Consider the following 13,779-nt stretch of genomic DNA (forward strand, 5'->3'; position numbering starts at 1 on the left):
TTATCATATAGATAATTGTCAACAATAATAATTCATGATCAAATATATTTGCATGGCCACATATGCTTAGATCTTTCCCCAACACATGATGCTTGCCAACTAAAGAGTAGGTAGGAATGAGAAGGAATACTACTGACTCTTGCGTAAAAGTAAAAGATAGGCCCTTCGCAGAGGGAAGCAGGGATTTGCAGAGGTGCCAGAGCTCGATTTTGAAATAGAGATGAAAATAATTTTGAGAGGTATGCTTTCATTGTCAACATAACAACCAAGAGTTCCCAATGTCTTCCATACTACATACATTATAGGCGGTTCCCAAACAGAATGGTAAAGTTTTCACTCCCCCTCCACCAACAATCATCAATCCATGGCTTGCCCGAAACAACGGGTGCCTCCAACTAACATCAATACTGGGGGAGTTTTGTTTGCAATTATTTTTTTTGATTTGATTTTGATCTTTTGATCATGGGACTGGGCATCCCGGTTACCAGCCATTTTCTCGTGAATGATGAGCGGAGTCCACTCATCGTGAGAATAACCCACCTAGCATGGAAGATACTAACAGCCCCTAGTCACTACATGAGCGATTCGGGCATACAAAACAGATTATTATTTGAAGGTTTAGAGTTTGGCACATGCAAATTTACTTGGAATGGCAGGTAAATACCGCATATAGGTAGATATGGTGGACACTCGTGGAAGAAACTTGGTTCAAGGAATTTGGATGCACAAGCAGTATTCCCGCTTAGTACAGATATTTTGGCTAGCAAAGGATTCTAAATAGCAAGCACCACATGTTGGAGGATCTATAACAATATAACTTCTATACAAATACACCCAAGCATAACTCATTACGTTGTCTTCCTTGTCCAACTTCACCTAATTTGCTCAGGTTTGAAAATAATTAACGGGGCTCACAATCATAGAAGATGTCCAAGATAGTATATTTATATGCAAAATTTATCTTCCTTCAATATTCTTTCATGAATTGTTCAAGTGACCAATACAATGCTTGCTAACCTTCAATAAATTTACTACCTCTACTTCTTAGATGTGAAGTCATTACTCCCAACGGCGTAAGCATATGAAACATATATAATTTCAGATTTATGAGATTCAAATCATTCAACCATTTACTCATAGGATATAAGTGAAGCACACGAGTAAATGGCAAACTACTCCAAAAAGATATAAGTGAAGATCAATGAGTAGCTAAATAATTATGCAACTATGTGAAGACTCTCTCTCATTTAATAATTTCAGATCTTGGTATTTTATTCAAACAGCAAGCAAAGAAAAATAAAATGACATTGCAAGGATAGCACAACTCATGTGAGGAAGCAAAAACTTAGGTTCAACCGATACTAACCGATAGTTGTTGAAGAAGAAAGGTGGGATGCCAACGGGGCATCCCCAAGCTTACACGCTTGAGACTTCTTGAAATATTATCTTGGGATGCCTTGGGCATCCCCAAGCTTGAACTTTTGTGTCTCCTTAATTCCTCTCATATCATGGTTTCTCTATTTCTCAAAAACTTCATCCACATAAGACTCAACAAGAACTCGTGAGATAAGTTAGTATAAACCAATGCAAAACCTTATCATTTTCTACTGTAACAAATCACTAAAATTATTATTCAACATTGCATACTAAATGTCTCTGCATATTTAATACTCCTATCCTCGAATAGAATCATTAAACAAGCAAACATATGCAAACAATGCAAACATAACAGCAATCTGCCAAAACAGTACAGTCTGTAAAGAATGCAAGATTCTTCATACTTCTCTCACTCCAAAAATTATGAAATAAAATTCCCACTGTAGTAAATTTATCAGAGATTATCATGCAAAAGGTTTCAATATTTTATCACATTCTGACTTTTCTAGGGAATTTTTGCAACAGCGGTAAACTTTCTGTTTTCAAACAGCAACATGTATACTTACAAAATAAGCATGGTAAAGGCTATCCTTGACATTTTTATTGAACTAAAGATGCAAAAAAATATTCTAAATAACAGCAAGAAAATACTAACAAAATCAAATGACGCTCCAAGCAAAACACATCTCATGTGGTGAATAAAAATACAGCTCCAAGTAAAGTTACCGATGAACGAAGACGAAAGAGGGGATGCCATCCGGGGCATCCCCAAGCTTAGGCTCTTGGTTGTCCTTGAATATTACCTTGGGTGCCTTGGGCATCCCCAAGCTTAGGATCTTGCCACTCCTTATTCCATAGTCCATCGAATCTTTACCCAAAACTTGAAAACTTCACAACACAAAACTCAACAGAAAACTCGTAAGCTCCGTTAGTATAAGAAAATAAATCACCACTTTTGGTACTGTTGTGAACTCATTCTAAATTCATATTGGTGTAATATGTAATGTATTCCAACTTACCTATGGTTCATACCCTCCAATACTACTCATAGATTCATCCAAATAAGCAAACAACACATAGAAAACAGAATCTGTCAAAAACAGAACAGTCTGTAGTAATCTGTATCAAACATATACTTATGGAACTCCAAAAAAACTGCCAAAATAGGAAAACCTAGATAATTTGATTATTGATCTACTGCAATTGGAATCTGTATTTTATCACTTTCTGGTGATTTTTAACAATTGTTTTCGTGAGCAGAAAGTTTCTGTCTTTTTCAGCAAGATCAAATAATTATCATCCAAGAAGATCCTATAGGTCTTACTTGGCACAAACACTAATTAAAACATAAAACCACATCCAACCAGAGGCTAGATCAAATATTTATTACTAAACAGAACCAAAAAGCAAGAAACAAAAATAAAATTGGGTTGCCTCCCAACAAGCGCTATTGTTTAACGCCCCTAGCTAGGCATGATTATTTCAATGATGCTCACATAAAAGATAAGAATTGAAACATAAAGAGATCATGATGAAGAATATGACTAGCACATTTAAGTCTAACCCACTTCCTATGCATAGGGATTTTGTGAGCAAACAACTTATGGGAACAATATTCAACTAGCATAGGAAGGCAAAACAAGCATAACTTCAAGACTTTAAGCACATAGGGAGGAAACTTGATATTATTGCAATTCCTACAAGCATATGTTCCTCCCTCATAATAATTTTCAGTAGCATCATGAATGAATTCAACCATATAACCAGCACCTAAAGCATTCTTTTCATGATCTACAAGCATAGAAATTTTATTACTCTCCACATAAGCAAATTTATTCTCATCAATAGTAGTGGGAGCAAACTCTACAAAATAACTATCATGTGAGGCATAATCCAATTGAAAATTAAAATCATGATGACAAGTTTCATGGTTATCATTATTCTTAATAGCATAGAAGTCATCACAATAATCATCATAAGTAGCAACTTTGTTCTCATAATCAATTGGAACCTCTTCCGAAATAGTGGATTCATCACTAAATAAAGTCATGACCTCTCCAAATCCACTTTCATCCATATAATCATCATAAATAGGAGGCATGCTATCATCATAATAAATTTGGTCATCAAAACTTGGGGGACAAAAAATATCATCTTTATCAAACATAGCTTCCCCAAGCTTGTGGCTTTGCATATCATTAGCATCATGAATATTCAAGGAATTCATACTAACAAAATTGCAATCATGCTCATCTTTCAAAGATCTAGTACCAAACATTTTAATGCATTATTCTTCTAGCAATTGAGCACAATTTTCCTTTCCATCATTCTCACGAAAGATATTAAAAAGATGAAGCGTATGAGGCAAACTCAATTCCATTTTTCTTATAGTTTTCTTTTATAGACTAAACTAGTGATAAAACAAGAAACAAAAAGATTCGATTGCAAGATCTAAAGATATACCTTCAAGCACTCACCTCCTCGGCAACGGCGCCAGAAAAGAGCTTGATGTCTACTATGCAACCTTCTTCTAGTAGACGCTGTTGGGTCTCCAAGTGCAGAGGTTTGTAGGACAGTAGAAAATTTCCCTCAAGTGGATGACCTAAGGTTTATCAATCCGTGGGAGGCGTAGGATGAAGATGGTCTCTCTCAAACAACCCTGCAACCAAATAATAAAGAGTCTCTTGTGTCCCCAACACACCCAATACAATGGTAAATTGTATAGGTGCACTAGTTCGGCGAAGAGATGGTGATACAAGTGCAATATGGATGGTAGATATGAGTATTTGTAATCTGAAAATATAAAAACAGCAAGGTAACAAGTGGTAAAAGTGAGCGTAAACGGTATTACAATGGTAGGAAACAAGGCCTAGGGTCCATACTTTGACTAGTGCAAGTTCTCTCAACAATAATAACATAACTGGATCATATAACTATCCCTCAACATGCAACAGAGAGTCACTCCAAAGTCACTAATAGCAGAGAACAAACGAAGAGATTATGGTAGGGTATGAAACCACCTCAAAGTTATCCTTTCTGCTCGATCTATTCAAGAGTCCGTAGTAAAATAACACGAAGCTATTCTTTCCGTTCAATCTATCATAGAGTCCATACTAGAATAACACCTTAAGACACCAATCAACCAAAACCCTAATGTCACCTAGATACTCCATTGTCACCTCAAGTATCCGTGGGCATGATTATACGATATGCATCACACAATCTCAGATTCATCTATTCAACCAACACAAAGTACTTCAAAGAGTGCCCCAAAGTTTCTACCGGAGAGTCAAGATGAAAACGTGTGCGAACCCCTATGCATAAGTTCATGGGCGGAACCCGCAAGTTGATCACCAAAACATATATCAAGTGGATCACGTGATATCCCATTGTCACCACAGATAAGCACGGCAAGACATACATCAAGTGTTCTCAAATCCTTAAAGACTCAATCCGACAAGATAACTACAAAGGGAAAACTCAATCCATTACAAGAGAGTAGAGGGGGAGAAACATCATAAGATCCAACTATAATAGCAAAGCTCGCGATACATCAAGATCGTACCACCTCAAGAACACGAGAGAGAGAGAGAGATCAAACACATAGCTACCGGTACATACCCTCAGCCCCGAGGGTGAACTACTCCCTCCTCATCATGGAGAGCGCCGGGATGATGAAGATGGCCACCGGTGAGGGATCCCCCTTCCAGCAGGGTGCCGGAATAGGGTCCCGATTGGTTTTTGGTGGCTACAAAGGCTTGCGGCGGCGGAACTCCTGATCTATTCTTTTTTCCCGAAGGTTTTAGGGTATACGGACTTATATAAGCGAATGAATTCGGTCGGGGGAGCCTCGATGGGCCCACGAGACAGGGGGCGCGCCCAGTAGGGGGGGGGGCGCCCTCCACCCTCGTGGACACCTCGAAGCTTCCTTGACTTCAACTCCAAGTCTCCTGGATCACGTTCGTTCCAAAAAGCACGCTCCCGAAGGTTTCATTCCGTTTGGACTCCGTTTGATATTCCTTTTCTTTGAAACACTGAAATAGGCAAGAAAACAACAATATGGGCTGGGCCTCCGGTTAATAGGTTAGTCCCAAAAATAATATAAAAGTGTATAGTAAAGCCCGTAAACATCCAAAACAGATAATATAATAGCATGAATGCTTCATAAAGTATAGATATGTTGGAGACGTATCATCAGGGCAGCGGGCTCGAAGGAGGTCGGGGATGACGTGCGGCGTCGCGACGTGAAGACGAGGAGGACGGGGCGGTGACGACCCGAGCAGTCCGGCGACGGCGGCGGGCGTCGGGGCGCCGATGAGGTGCGGCGGGGTGGCGATGGCGGGCAACGGCAAGCGGCGTCGGGCAACACCGAGTGGCGGGCGCGGCCGTCGGGGCGGCGCCAGGGGCAGCGGCCTCGGGCACAGGGGGTTCGATCCCGATCCAGATCGGATCGGGAGAGGAGGAGAGGAGTGACCGAGGGAGAGATGGGATCATGGTAAAGTGCGGGGTGTGTTGGTGGATCGGGCTAGGGTTAGTGGGGCATGGGGGTTATGCAGGGGCACCGAGTGGGCCGGCCTGACTAGTTTCGGCCAGATGGGCCGAGGTCCAGTGGGGAAAGGGGGGGCTCTTTTCTTTTCTTTGGGTTTTTTACTTTTTATTTATTTTATTTTCTGTTTTCTTTTAGTTTCCTATTATTTTTGTTTTAGCAAAATACCAAAATGGCACCTAATTTGTTGTTACCAAATATGCCATGGCCACATTAACTTGCTACCCAAACTAAAATAGTTTCGTAATTATTTAATATTTAAAAGTATTTAAATAATAGTTTTCGCTACTGTTTTATTCAGCTTATAGTATTTATACATTTTATAAAGGTGTGGTTTCTCCACCATAATTTCCTATGCAATATTTGGTTCACTCCGAACATTTTAGTTTTAACATTTGAAAAGCTTTATTGTTTGCTTTATTTTCAATTTGAATTTGAATTGATTTCGAACTAACGCGAGATTAGCAACAGTAATCGAGGTGACGTGGCATCATTAGCAGAGGTTACTGTAGCTTGATTATCCGGGCGTCACAGGAGGGCAGTCATATTCGATCTTCTTGGCCTTTTTGCCTGTGCGACGACTTTCCGTGTCCATCGCCTCATCATCATCATCATCATCATCATTAGGGAATTTCGCGTGAAGCTCCTCCCTGATGCCCATTGATTGCAAGTCTGCCCTTGCTTTCGGCCCATCTTTGGTCCTCTCTGGCATGTTGAGCAGGGTACCAAGCAGACTCTCACACACGTTCTTCGTGATATGCATGACATCAAGGCTGTGAGGCACACGGAGGATCTTCCAGTACGGCAAGTCCCAGAAAACAGACCTTGTTTTCCATACCTTCAGCAGCGGCTCTGGCACCTTTCGCTTCTTTCCCGGCGGTGGGCACTCTTTACAATTTTTCAACAACTCGTCTATTTCCTTGCCGCTCCTCATACGTGGGGGTCTTCGGGGTTCGGTTTCACCATCAAACAGATCCTTGCATTTTCTCCATGAGTCATCGTCGCGAAGCCACCTTCGATGTCCCATGAACACGGTTTTCGAAGACCCGGGATCTCTATCTAGCTGGCGATACGCTGTGTCATCCATGCACCTGACGCATGCATTAAATGCGTGGACCACCTGCCCCGCGGCATATCCGTAACCGAGATAGTCGTGCACCGTCGTGAGCAGTGCGGCTCTCATAGGGAAATATTCTTTCGCTGCGGCATCCCACGTATTGGCTGGCGTTTTCCACAGCGTGTGCAGCTCCTCTTTCAGCAGCCCCAGATACAGATTGATGTCGTTCCGTGGTTGTTTCGGCCCTTCAATTAGCATACTCATGTGTGTTGGGGATTGTAGCAGAAATTTAAAATTTTCTACGCATCACCATTATCAATCTATGGAGTCATCTAACAACGAGAGAGAGGAGTGCATCTACATACCCTTGTAGATCGCGAGCGGAAGCGTTCAAGAGAACGGGGATGATGGAGTCGTACTCGTCGTGATCCAAATCACCGATGATCCTAGCGCCGAACGGACGGCACCTCCGCGTTCAACACACGTACGGAGCAGCGACGGCTCCTCCTTCTTGATCCAGCAAGGGGGAAGGACAGGTTGATGGAGATCTAGCAGCACGACGGCGTGGTGGTGGAAGTAGCAGGGATCTCGGCAGGGCTTCGCCAAGCTGAGCGAGAGGAGGAGGTGTCACGGGAGGGAGAGGGAGGCGCCAGGGCTTAGGGTGCGGCTGCCCTCCCTCCGCCCCACTATATATAGGGCCCATGGGGGGGGGGGGCGCCAGCCCTAGGAGATCCAATCTCCAAGGGGGGCGGCGGCCAAGGGGGTGCCTTGCCCCCAAGGCCAAGTGGGGCGCCCCCCACCCCTAGGGTTTCCAACCCTAGGCGAAGGGGGAGGCCCAAGGGGGGGGGGCGCACCAGCCCACCAGGGGCTGGTTCCCCTCTGACTTCAGCCCATGGGGACCTCCGGGATAGGTGACCCCACCCGGTGGACCCCTCGGGACCCTTCCGGTGGTCCCGGTACAATACCGGTGACCCCCGAAACTTTCCCGGTGGCCGAAACTGGACTTCCTATATACAATTCTTTACCTCCGGACCATTCCAGAACTCCTCGTGACGTTCGGGATCTCATCCGGGACTCCGAACAACTTTCGGGTTACCGCATACTAATATCTCTACAACCCTAGCGTCACCGAACCTTAAGTGTGTAGACCGTACGGGTTCGGGAGACATGCAGACATGACCAAGACGACTCTCCGGTCAATAACCAACAGCGGGATCTAGATACCCATGTCGGCTCCCACATGTTCCTCGATGATCTCATCGGATGAACCACGATGTCGAGGATTCAAGTAATCCCGTATACAATTCCCTTTGTCAAGCGGTACTTTACTTACCCGAGATTCGATTGTCGGTATCCCAATACCTCGTTCAATCTCGTTACCGGTAAGTCACTTTACTCGTTCCGTAATGCATGATCCCGTGACTAAATACTTAGTCACATTGAGCTCATTATGATGATTCAATACCGAGTGGGCCCAGAGATACCTCTCCGTCATACGGAGTGACAAATCCCAGTCTCGATCCGTGCCAACCCAACAGACACTTTCGGAGATACCTGTAGTGCACCTTTATAGCCACCCCGTTACGTTGTGACGTTTGGTACACCCAAAGCATTCCTACGGTATCCGGGAGTTGCACGATCTCATGGTCTAAGGAAATGATACTTGACATTAGAAAAGCTTTAGCAAACGAACTACACGATCTAGTGCTATGCTTAGGATTGGGTCTTGTCCATCTCATCATTCTCCCAATGATGTGATCCCGTTATCCATGACATCCAATGTCCATGGTCAAGAAACCGTAACCATCTATTGATCAACGAGCTAGTTAACTAGAGGCTCACTAGGGACATGTTATGGTCTATGTGTTCACACATGTATTACGATTTCCGGATAACACAATTATAGCATGAACAATAGACAATTATCATGAACAAGGAAATATAATAATAACCATTTTATTATTGCCTCTAGGGAATATTTCCAACAGTCTCCCACTTGCACTAGAGTCAATAATCTAGTTACATTGTGATGAATCATACACCCATAGCGTTCTGGTGTTGATCATGTTTCGCTCGTGGAAGAGGTTTAGTCAACAGATCTGCGACATTCAAATCCGTATGCACTTTACAAATATCTATGTCTCCATTTTGAACATTTTCGCGAATGGAGTTGAAGCGACGCTTGATGTGCCTAGTCTTCTTGTGAAACCTGGGCTCCTTGGCAAGGGCAATAGCTCCAGTGTTGTCACAGAAGAGAGCCAACGGCCCCGATGCATTGGGAATAACTCCTAGGTCGGCAATGAACTCCTTCATCCAGATTGCTTCATGTGCTGCCTCCGAGGCTGCCATGTACTCCGCTTCACATGTAGATCCCGCCACGACGCTTTGCTTGCAACTGCACCAGCTGACTGGCCCACCATTCAAAATATACACTTATCCGGTTTGTGACTTAGACTCATCCAGATCTGTGTCGAAGCTAGCATCGACGTAACCCTTTACGACGAGCTCTTCGTCACCTCCATAAACGAGAAACATATCCTTAGTCCTTTTCAGGTACTTCAGGATATTCTTGACCGCTGTCCAGTGTTCCATGCCGGGATTACTTTGGTACCTTCCTACCAAACTTACGGCAAGGTTTACATCAGGTTGGTACACAACATGGCATACATAATAGACCCTATGGCCGAGGCATAGGGGGAGACACTCATCTTTTCTCTATCTTCTGCCATGGTCGGGCATTGAGCCGTGCTCAATCTCACACCTTGCAATACAGGCAAGAACCCCTTCTTGGACTGATCCATATTGAACTTCTTCAATATCTTGTCAAGGTATGTGCTTTGTGAGAGACCTACACTAGTAGGAAAAGGGGCTTTTACCCCGGTTTGTAAGGGCCTTTTGTCCCGGTTCTCGAACCGGGACTAAAGGGTCGTTACTAATGCCTCCCCCCTTTAGTCCCGGTTCTTAAACTAACCGGGACAGAAGGTCGTCCATGTGGCCGCTGCTGCCAGCCCAGGCAGGGGGCCTTTGGTCCCGGTTGGTGGCACCAACCGGGACAAATAGGCTGGGCCTTTTGTCCCGGTTGGTGTCACCAACCGGGACCAATAGGCATCCACACGTCAGCAGCTGGCAGGAGCTGAGGTTTTTGTTTTTTCAGAAAGGGGGTGGTTTAGGGGTTTTGGGGGGTTAATTTAGGTGTTTCATATATTGTGTTAGCTAGCCAATTAATAGAGAGAAGTGTCCTCTCTTATCTCCGTGCTTGGTCGACGCTACGAACTATATACGTATGGAGAGGAGTAGACACGCTAGCTAGTAATCAAATGAAGGAAACAGAAGATCGTCATGAACATATGCATACAGAGAGAAGTGATATCGACCACCTCTCCTTCTCCGAGATATTGGTCGAACAACAAGTTCTCGTATATCTATCCGACACTACCGGCTACATATATACAATAATTATCTCTTACAATACAATCTCCTAATTAAATTGTAGGAACACAGGGTCCACATAGTATTCTCCGTTTTCAGCGATCACGTGGTCAAGGAAGAATGCCGCCAATTCCTCTTGAATTCCTCGCATACGATCTTCTGCTAGGAGTTCTTCCTGCTTCCGAAACTTCTAATTTGAAGAAGGGGGTCAATACATATATATATGAATAAAGGAAACACAACACAAATGATGGTAATAAAATAAAATTGTGAATATTATTGCTTACGCACTTCATATTGTTCTTCTGTGTAGCCCCGCTCACAGGTCGTGTAGCGGATGGACTCGCAAACGTAGTATCCACAGTAATTATTCCCGGGTTCCTGCCACAACCACTTTACAAGAAATAGAGGTCAATCTAACTGATAAGAAATCATGCTAAATGGTATTGATGAAACTAGCGCTTGAATCACTAGGAGATGCGCGGAACATGCTACTATAGTACTTACTTTCGGGTGACTAAATTGCAGCTTCTTCGGGAGTCCCGGAGCTTTTGAGGTGAATTTTCTCCAAACCCTGCAAGACAAAGAAAACAATTACTTGATATCAGGAAATGAACAAAGTTGCTGATATGGTGGATAATGATCGATTTAACTTACTTCTCGAGCATTTGAGTCATGTTCGCATAGTCCTGGGGATCTTTTCGTCTCGAGTCTAAGACGATTACTACTCCCTGCTCAAGCTTAATCTCTAGGAGAATATAGTGGAAGCTGTCCATGCATGCATAAGTCATCAATTACATTACCATAACCTGGACTAATAAGGGAAACCGAATATGCACAAGACAGTAACACTCACTTGAAGTTGTAAGGAAAGAGTATTATATCTTTGTTTTGATTTAATACCAACGATCGTAGCAAGTTGGCCTCGGCTTCTTTGGGATGTTTTTCAACCGTATATGCATCTATGAGATTTGTGTTAATGAACCCAATATCACCGATTTGTCTTTTCTTCAATTCGGCGATCTTCAATCTGCATAATATAGTGAGGATAATTATAAATACATGCAATGAAAGAGCCGACCTATATAGAGAGACTTAATGACAGAAGTAGTACTACTTACAGACAGTAGCAAGTGATCGTTGTTTTATCGAGGGCCTTTTGATTGTAAAACTCGAAGAAATCCTCAAATGGAACATTCAGCAGATCAATTCCAACGAGGTCATGCTCCGGTTTAACTCTCAGCGTCAAAGTATTCATCCCATCAGACTCTCTGCAGGTTTTCATGTACCAATCATGTAGTCTTCGCATCATCGTTGTTAGAGATCTTTCATCTTTGACGAGAGGCTTCCCGTAATGGTATTTGTGTTCGTCGACCTCCATGATTTCATAATGTACATCGTCGGGCAGGTAATCTCCAAGATTGCTATAACTGGCCACCATCCTCGGATCATTAGCGACGATGTCTTTTGACACCTTGAGCGGGGGGCACGATTGGTTCGCTTGTTCACTGAGCTGGGCAATTTTTTTCCCAGCTCGTCGTTCTTTTAACCTCTTATCACTGACAGTAATTCCCGACCGCTCCGCTTCGGCATATATCTTTGCAAGAATGCGCTCATAGTTGCCTCTCAGCGGAGACTTTGGTGGTTTTGTCAGGGCAGCCAGAGTGCGCTTTGCTTTCACCGGATCTACCTTCTCCTCCGGAGGTGGTTGTTTCTTTGCTTTCACCCCTTCAAAGAAGTTTGTCACTTCGGCTCGCACGATCTCCCTGGTTTCCTCCTCGGTCCTCTCGTATGGTAACTTCTCTGGAGTCTTCAGAGAAGGACCGAATCTGTATTGCCTCCCGCCTCTGACAGCTGTACTGCTAGACGCCGGCAGAGCAGACGGAGCGGCTGCGGCTGTCTTCTTTCCTTGCTTACGAGGCGGAGGAGAAGGACTATGACGCGCCGGAGCAGCCGCAGCGGCGGCGGGTCTCTTCCGCCCTTGCTGACGAGGCGGAGAAGGAGGAGGCTGGCTGCTCTGGCGTGCCGGCGCTGGCGGAGAAGGAGGCGGAGTGCCGTCACACGCCGGAGAAGGAGGCTGAGTGCCCTGATCACTCGCCGGAGGAGGAGGCGGAGTGCCCTTACTCGCCGGAGCCGTCCAGTTCGGAAGCTTGATGAGCTCCTTCCGCCATAGGCATGGAGTCTTCAGAGCAGAACCCAGCCGAGTCTCCCCTTCGCCGGTAGGGTGGTCAAGCTGGAGCTCCTCAAATCCCTCCGTTATTTCATCACCATCAGCCTAGCATATCCTTCTGGAATCGGCCGGCAGTGGTAGGTTGCGCTGGGTTCAGGAGGTAAAACAGAGCCAACAGCCGCCTTGACTTTGAAGTTCTGCCATTCCGCCATAAGGTGGCAATGTTGAGACTCCATGATAGCATCCACGGGGTAGCTAGCAGGAGCCGCATGCTCCAGCTGAAGCAGCTCGGTGGAAGCCACGCTGCTTCTCCCCTGAGATGGCGGTGTAGCTTCGGGGGCAGTTTCGGCATCTCAATTGCCGCTCGTTCCTCTAGCGCTTGAACCCTTTCGTGCAGCTTCTGAATTTGGATCTGCTCCACTTTTTTCCTCCTCTCCTGGGTTTTGTAACCGCCCGCGTCCGGAAAACCAGCCTTCCACGGAACGGAGCCTAGCGTGCCTCGTGTCCGTCCAGGGTGCTCAGGATTCCCGAGGGCCATTGTGAGCTCGTCGTTCTCTCTGTCTGGAACGAACGTCCCTTCCTGCGCTGCATCGATATACTGCTGAATCTTCTTGACTGGTATTCTCAAAAGCTCGTTCGTCCAAATGCACCTCCCTGATACAGGGTCCAAGGTTCCGCCAGCCCCGAAGAACCAAGTCCGGCAACGGTCTGTCCAGTTCATTGTCTGTGGTTCGATCCCTTTTTCAAGCAGATCATTCTCAGCCTTGGCCCACTTAGGTCGGGCTTTGAGGTAGCCACCTGACCCCGTGCGATGGTGAAGCTTCTTCTTCGCAGCATTCTTCTTGTTTGTCGCTGACATCTTCTTACTCTTTTCCGATGTCTTGTGGGCCACAAATGCGGGCTAGTGATCTCTGATCTTCTCATACCGGCCGATGAATTCAGGTGTCTCTTCTTTGTCGACAAACGTTTTCAGCTCATTCTTCCACCTCCTGAATAGGTCTGCCATCTTCTTAAGAGCATGAGACTTGATTAATTGCTCTATAACTGGCTTCTCCGGATCCTCCTCTGGCGGTAGGGTGAAATTTGCCTTCCGCTCAGTCCAAAGATCATCTTTCTGCATATCATTGACATAAGACACCTTAGGGTCTTCCTTCTTAGGCTTATACCATTGGTGGATGCTGATCGGGATCTTGTCCCTAA

This window comes from Triticum aestivum, chromosome 1D (genome assembly GCF_018294505.1).
Source record: "Triticum aestivum cultivar Chinese Spring chromosome 1D, IWGSC CS RefSeq v2.1, whole genome shotgun sequence".
Taxonomy (NCBI): domain Eukaryota; kingdom Viridiplantae; phylum Streptophyta; class Magnoliopsida; order Poales; family Poaceae; genus Triticum; species Triticum aestivum.